Consider the following 7847-nt stretch of genomic DNA (forward strand, 5'->3'; position numbering starts at 1 on the left):
TTATTATAAATTGGTTTCATAGTAGTACTGAGTACATTGGATACTTTTTTTTTCCATTCCTGGACTTTTTTTCAAAGCATACCTTTTTTCCAGCATCAGCCATTGAGATCTCTTTCAGTTTGCAACTATGTTCCTTTAATACATCATGAATATATTGTTATTTGGGCACTTCCTTATTTTCTGATACTACATGATTCCCCAGACTCATCTCGTTCATTCCATGCTCTACTTTTAAAATCATCCAAAGACATCCAGTTCTTTCAATTGGAGGGTAGGATTAGCAGCCAAGATCTAGGTGTTAGATGTGTCCTTTGTTATCAAGGGATCCTTTCTAGAGCCTTTCAGCTGACAGAGCAAGGAAATATATGTGTATGTGTTAATTCCAACTGACAAACAGAAACTGGATCTACTTTTCTGAAGTTTAATACTGGAAAAGGAACTGCTTAGTTACCTTGAATCCTATTTAAGGTGAACTATTTGTTTTTCTCTTACCTTCAGCTTCAACAAGACACTGTAGGAACAGAAGTTCTCCTAGATACATGAGAGAACGTGTGGAAAAAGTGTCTTTTTTTACACACATAAGAAGGACTGACTGACTCTCCCATTCCTGTCCATCAGCCCACAAGAATGATGGCTGCTTTATACCAAACCTTTACTTTTGAATCTCAGTGTTATCTCTCAGAAAAACAGGAACTGTTATACTGAAGCTACTTCCCTAGATTCCACATATGACCTACCTCAGAGAAGATAGGGAAGACTGAGGTCAACTGCTCTGGAAATCTGTTATGTTGTCTTTTCTCCTCAGTCATATAGTCCAGGAGAGGAGCTCTTTAAATTCTCTATGAGTGAGGCACTTGATGGGCATATGCCAGATGGCCCAAGGCAGATGGGACGTGGAGACATTCTGTGTTCTACCTGGAGGCTTTAAAGTACCCCATGTGAGATGCTTGCTGATAAATTGTCATAGATCTTCCCTCAGAAGGAAGTTAGAAAAAACATTGACCTGAAAAACCCAGAAGTATGGAGGGAAAAAAAGTAATAAGAGTGATTATAGATCCTAAGATATGGAAGAGATGAGAAAGCTTTCCAAGCAAGTCCAAGCAAGTGGCATAGAAAGATTTAAAAAAGAAAAAGAGCTTTGGGAGCTTCCATTAGGCATGGGGATGACTTTTTAGAAGTTTTCTAAGCTAGAGGTATGAAAGACTCAATTAGAGCTTTTTCCTTTCATACGTTAGCATTTTATCATCAGATAATTGTAATTATATGTTAACATTTTATTATCAGATAATTTAAATGAGTTTATAAAATGTCTAGATACATATTCTTTATAATAATATAATGTTTTCTATAACTAGCTATTTACGTATGCAATTTATAATATCAAAACTTTCTAGAAAACTGTCTCTTTTTGTATTATCTTACACCATTTTGTTCAGTTGCAATCTTTATCATTAGGAATCAAAATAAAATTGTACAGCAAGTTAACACAGTCACAATTTCCATCTTTTATACTTTTAAGCATTTCCATAGACAAATATGATATATCTCCCTATTTCTTCAAGTATTGTGTACATGAAGAAATTATTCTTCCTGATTGAATTAATTGTTAGATATTTTGTTTTTTGTCAAATGACAATTTTAAGATACAAAGATGATTTACAAAGCACCCTAACATAAAATCTACTTTTTCAGATTTATCATTTTATGGAAGTTTGTGAAAGGTTCAAGTTTTCTCAAACCTTGTCCTGAGGATATATATAGTAGAACCTTCATAACTATGGAAGTTACCATACGACCTCCCTATATTGATCATCCCCTTATGTTGACCTAATTTTCATATAAGACATACAACATGTGTATATATCAGTACAATAGCACTAATTCCTTATATTGAACACCTTTATATGTTGATCACCTCTATATGTTGACCAGTATGTCTTGGGTAGCCAACTTATGGAAGTTCTACTGTGTGTGGGGTAGGGTGGGAGACAGAGATATGAATTAACCACAGGTAAGCCAAGATGGACCCTGAGTGGCTAATGAAGACTTGATGTAAAATAGAACCAAGTGGCTATTTTCTGACTGGAGACCACACACTTGGTCTGCATTCCTGGAAAACTCACATGCTTGTGTAACTTGAGGATTTTCATAGCTATCTGTTTCATATAACCAGAACAAAAAACTGCTGGAAAATTTCATTTTGACACCTGAACCTAAATAAACTAGTTAGAGCTAAAAAAGTTTGTAGCCCCTATTTGCATAGCTGACCAGGGAGAGTGAAAACTTTCTTTACAAAAGAAAACACCTATTCTTGAATGTTCTCTTGAAGTGCATCTTTGTTTTGTATGGATGGCTGCATGTTCTCAGTTCACAAACTATTTGCTAGAATAAAGTCTCTTTTCATGTTCTGAAAAAATTCTTTTCAGCAGATTTGTGGGCATTCTTTGGTGTCAGAAGTGGGATTCAAAGCCATCACTGAATCTCTTTTCGGCACCATCCTGAACCAAGGGATTGGTGCCTGAAAGAGCCCCTTGAGCTCAGTTGTCTTCTCAGCAGCACTAGAAGGCCTCAGGTAAGTCCTCTTGAATCCAAGCTTTTTGGTTGAGGTCTCAGGGACTTTACTTCAGGAGAAAACTATTTCATTTACTTTATGAACCTAGTCCATAAAATGTCATGAGAATGCTCATAATTAAATCTCACTAAAAGTGATAGCTTTGTTATGTAAGTGCAATGGATAACCAAATTCTAAAACTTTCTTATCAATCACCTTCTGGAACTCTTGCTGACTTTATGAGCAAAATTTGTGGTCCAGAAAGTTCTAATGTGCAATACTTCTGGACAAAAATCACCTAGGATGATCTTAAAGTTTACTGGCCAAAATGGGGCTTCTTTGAAATTCTAAAGCTTGTCTGTGTGTACAATTAGAATAAAGAGAAATCCCAGTCTCCCACAGACAATGGGAGGCCTTCTTTAATTGGCATTTTGAATGTTCCAAATAAAATCAGAGGCTTCTATTGCCTTTCTTAGAGAAAAAAATTCCAACTTAATTGAACAACTTAATAAATTAGAAAAGGAGATTAGTCCCATAATTCTCCTTGTCCTGACCCTTTACCCTCCTCAGACTGAAGCCAAAGCTGTAAGGTGCCTCTAAAAAACCCTTCTTCAAGCAGCCCCCCACTGACTGCCATCCTGCTTGTCTTCCAAACATTTTTACCACCTCCACACTTTATTTTTCACACCCTTTTTCTTCCTTCATTCTTTCCAAATCTTCCCTTTTCTCTTCCCCTGCCATTTCTACTCCATCCAATATAAATGGGCTTTATTAGCCCCTCTTAACCATTCAAACAATAAGAAATAGAAACTGACAAATTGTATACATTATTTGGGCTAAATGAGAATTTATTTTGCCCCTAGTAAAATATTTCCTTATCCTAACTCTCTTGAATTTGAATGACATTTTAGCCTAAATATTGGTGCTTGTCAAACAGGGTTCTTTGACCTTTATCAGTTCATCCACATGTTTGTTGGAAATGTTATGGCTCAGGAACAGATGCTACCCACTGAATATGAAAGCCCCATTGAGGACTAAACTGACTGCTGCCTAAGAATTTGGTAAGGCACAGAAATAAGAGGCCAAATTACTATAAGCCATCCTCATAATTTTTCCCTATCAAGTAAACTAGACTCCCATGTAGCATTGTGTACAGAAAAAGGATGGACATTTCCTTGATTATTTTGATAGATTTGAAGTAACTTATTGACAAAACTCTGGGATAAAATATTTAAATGATGAAACATTCAATTTATTTAATTCTACTTTGGTGGTTTCCTTCCAAAGCCTGCAGTATCCTGGTAAAACAGCATGATGTTAATGCTACTGCAAAATGACTTCATGGAATAGCCTCTTGGTCCAATTATCCACAACTTTAGAAAAGAGCCAAGAATCCAGGGCTACTAACTGCCAAGTTAATGGTTATTCACCTACAAAAAAATATAAATTCCCCAGAAATACTCAGTTCTCAACAAAACAAAACTGCTTTTTCTGGTCATGCACTGCACATTTTATTTTATTGATTACTGAGACAGTGTCCCACTCTTTTTGCTAGACTAGAGTGTAGTGGCATCCTCATAGCTCACTACAACTTCAAACTTCAAGATTTCTCAAGCAATCTTCCTGCTTCGGCCTCCCAAGTAGCTGGGATTATAAGTGCATGTCACCACAATGTCTATTTGTTTTTATTTTTTATTTTTTTAGGAGAAAAAGAAGGTTGAAGATTGAATTTGATCTTTGACCTAAATTAAATGTTAAATAATTTATTCTTTATATTCAATACCAAATGTGAGGTTTGGTGCCTGTAGCTCAGTGGTTATGGTGCCAGCCACATGCATGGGGGCTGGTGGGTTTGAACCCAGCCAGGGTCTGCTAAACAACAATGACAACAAAAAAGTAGCTGGGCATTGTGGCAGGTGCCTATAGTCCTAGCTACTTGGGAGGCAAAGGCAAAAGAATCACTTAAGCCCAAGAGTTCGAGTTTGCTGTGAGCTGTGGTGCTACAGTACTCTACCAAGGGCAACATAGTGAGACTCTGTCTCCAAAAAAAAATAAAAAAATAATAAATAAATAAATAAATAAGAAAGAAAACTAAATGTGAGAATCCCTTTGAAGGGAGAGATTTGTTATTTTTTTTTCTTGATGAACTAATCAGCTTTATAGTCTCATTTGATTAAAAGAGCTTTGGGATTTCAATTCAAATCTTATCTACCAATGATCTGGATTCAATGTCTACATTTTCTAATACACATTTTACTTATTTCAAACACAACCACACCTCATAAGTTTTTCATAAATGTTAGAGATAAAAGTCTTGTAATTCTACATTTTTTTGTGTGAAGACCATATTTGTCACTCTAAACGTAACAGTGATTGTTAGCACTGGAGAAACTCAGGATTAGGAAAAATCTTTTAAAAATAGTAGTGTTAAAAACCAATTTAATGAAGAGCACAGATTTTTTTTACTGCAGAAAATGTACCTTTATTATATAGAAGTAGAATTATTCTTATAGTAGCTTTTTGAATTATTTTCTTTTCTTTAGTGTTTCATGTTAACTGAGGGTACAAAGAATTAGGTCACGATGTTTGCATTTGTTAGGTAAAGTCCCCCTTCTAATTGTGTCCTGCCCTCAGAGGTGTGCCATACCCACTAACACTGTGCCCTCCTCCCCTCTCCAGCTCCCTCATTCACCTGCCCCCCAACTTGAATTGATTTGAGTTTTTCTCTTATGTGGACATGTATTAGATCATCTACTGGCTTCATATTTGAATTGAGTATATTTGATTCTTGCTTCTCCATTCTTGTGATACTTTACTAAGAAGAATATGTTCCAACTCTATCCAGGTTAATACAAAAGATGTAAAGTCTCCATCTTTTCTAATGACCATATAGTATTCCATGGTATACATATGCCAAGGTCTGTTAATCCATTCCTGGGTTTATGGCCAATTAGGTTTCCACATTTTGGTGACTGTAAATTGATCTGCAATAAACAGTCTGGTACAAATGTCCTTATGATAAAATGATTTTTTTTTTCTTCTGGGTAGATGCCTAGTAATGGGATTTTAAGATCAAATGGGAGATCTAATTTGTTTTTGAATTATTTTCATAGAAACTTTCAAAGACATCTATGGCAGATGACATTTGAAGAAAAAACCAATTTAGTCTAGAGTTGAAGATACTGGGAAGCCATTATGTCCACACAGTGGACTTCTCTTCTATTCATCAGCAGAGATTAAGAATAGGACAGATTACCTAGAAATTTGATTGGAACAGACGAATATGAATTAAATTTTCATGTTTTGAATTTAAAGAGCTATTCAGAGCATCTAAAGAGAGATACCATAGGCAGGTTAGGTATATGTTTAAAGCCCCAGGTGTGAGAATTCTTACAATGGGTGGTATTCAAAATCTTTATTGGTACGGATAAATTTATTAGCAATAAAGTATGAAGTTATAGTCAAAGGAATACAGGACAGAGACATAAGGAAAATCACATATAATGGCTACCTAGCAAATTGAGGCCATTAGAAAAAGGCCAAATAATTTTGGTGAAGAAAAAAAGATACACACACACAGAAAATAAAAAAAAGAAAGAAAAGAAAAAAAGATCCACAAATCAGAGAGAGGTAATAACTCAAAACAAAAATAAATCAAGCAAATTAACATATCCATCATACCACATTAGTTATGCTTTTGTGTGTATGTGTGGTAAGAACACTTAAAATATACCCTTTTAACAAAAATCCCAACTGTAACACAATGTTGTTAATTATAGCTCTCATGGTATTACAGTAGGTCTCTAGACTTGTTCATGATACACGTCTGCTTTGTCTCCTTCGGCTTAAATCTTCATAGTTTTTTCCCTCTTCTGACCAATTTCCCCAGGTAACCACCATATTATTCCCTGGATAGTAGATATGCAAATTTTCCTGACTATAGTAACCATTTCTCTCTCTTTCTTTCCTTCCTTCCTTCCTCCCTCCCTCCCTCCCTCCCTCCCTCCCTTTTTCTTTCTTTCTTTCTTTCTTTCTTTCTTTCTTTCTTTCTTTCTTTCTTTCTTTCTTTCTTTCTTTCTTTCTTTCTTTCTTTCTTTCTTTCTTTCTTTCTTGTATCAGAACATCATAGTGTACTCCTTAAACACATATGATAATTGTTTTAAACTTCCATTACCTCCAAAAAGTTTCCCATCGAAAAACTGCAAAAATTAAGAAGAGAATGTTTTATATCTTTGTGTGGGACCAGGAAAGGGGTAATTAATCAAAGGAAAATCTCTTCTCTGGGTTGCTAAGCATATTTCTCATACTTTATGTCCAATGAGCCACAAAACCAGATCAGTAATTTTTAACAGCACTTATGAAATATCTCTTTCTATTTCACATGATGGGAAAAGATCCAGAAAAGCAAAATATCTGGTCAAGATGGTAAAGCCAGGTGGATATTTGTTGATATGTTTTTACAAATAATCTCTAAACACAATCTAGTTATGAAAAGAATATCAAATAAATAAATTCCAGTTGAAGGACATTCTTTTTCGATATAATGTCAAAATATTCAATAACAAAGTCAGAAAAATACTCACAGCTAAGAAGAACCTACATATATATGAGGAAAAAATGCAACATTGTATCCTAAATGGAATCCTGAAATATAAAAAGGAAATCAGGTAAAAGTTAAGAAAATGCTGAATAAAATTTAGACTTTGTTTAATAATTTATTAATATTAGTTCATTAATTATGACAAGCATTTAAATAATAAAGAAAATCTCTGTACAATACTCACAATTTTTTATAAATTTAAAACTTTTGCAATAAAAATCTTATGTTAAAGAATCCAAACAATGCTGTCTTCAGCAGCACATGTAAGAAATTTAAAATAATGCAGAGATGATTAGCATGCTCCCTGCTTGAGGATGACAGGCCAGTTTGTGAAGCATTCTATGTTTGTAGGAACAAAATAAATCTCCAAAAACATACTCTAAAGAAAAAGAAATCTGTAAATTGGCTGATAAAAAATAAATAAAAATGAAAAAAAGCTCAGTCAGTAAATTATCAGAGAATACAGATTCTGAAATCAGAAATCTGAGGCCTCCTGCTTTGTTTATTTTCATTTGCTTAAGACTGTTGTAGTTATTCAGGTTTTTTGTTGTTTTTTTTCTTTTTGGAACTCCATATACATTTAGAGTTTTAAAACCTATTTTTCTGAGATTTTTGACAAGAACTTCTTTGAATCTGTAGATTGCATTGGGTAATTGAACATCTTCACAATGTTGAGTCTTTCAGCCCATAAAGAGA

At 34.4% G+C, this 7847-nt stretch overlaps 1 non-coding gene across 1 annotated transcript; it reads left to right on the forward strand.

Annotated features, from left to right (window-relative positions):
* The first annotated feature begins 7395 nt into the window (after positions 1 to 7395).
* LOC128569387 (U6 spliceosomal RNA) lies at positions 7396 to 7500 on the forward strand. Its single transcript, XR_008375348.1, has one exon. It is a non-coding gene; the product is annotated as a U6 spliceosomal RNA (small nuclear RNA).
* The last annotated feature ends 347 nt before the right edge of the window (positions 7501 to 7847 follow it).

The sequence above is a fragment of the Nycticebus coucang genome, chromosome 17, assembly GCF_027406575.1.
Source record: "Nycticebus coucang isolate mNycCou1 chromosome 17, mNycCou1.pri, whole genome shotgun sequence".
NCBI lineage: Eukaryota > Metazoa > Chordata > Mammalia > Primates > Lorisidae > Nycticebus > Nycticebus coucang.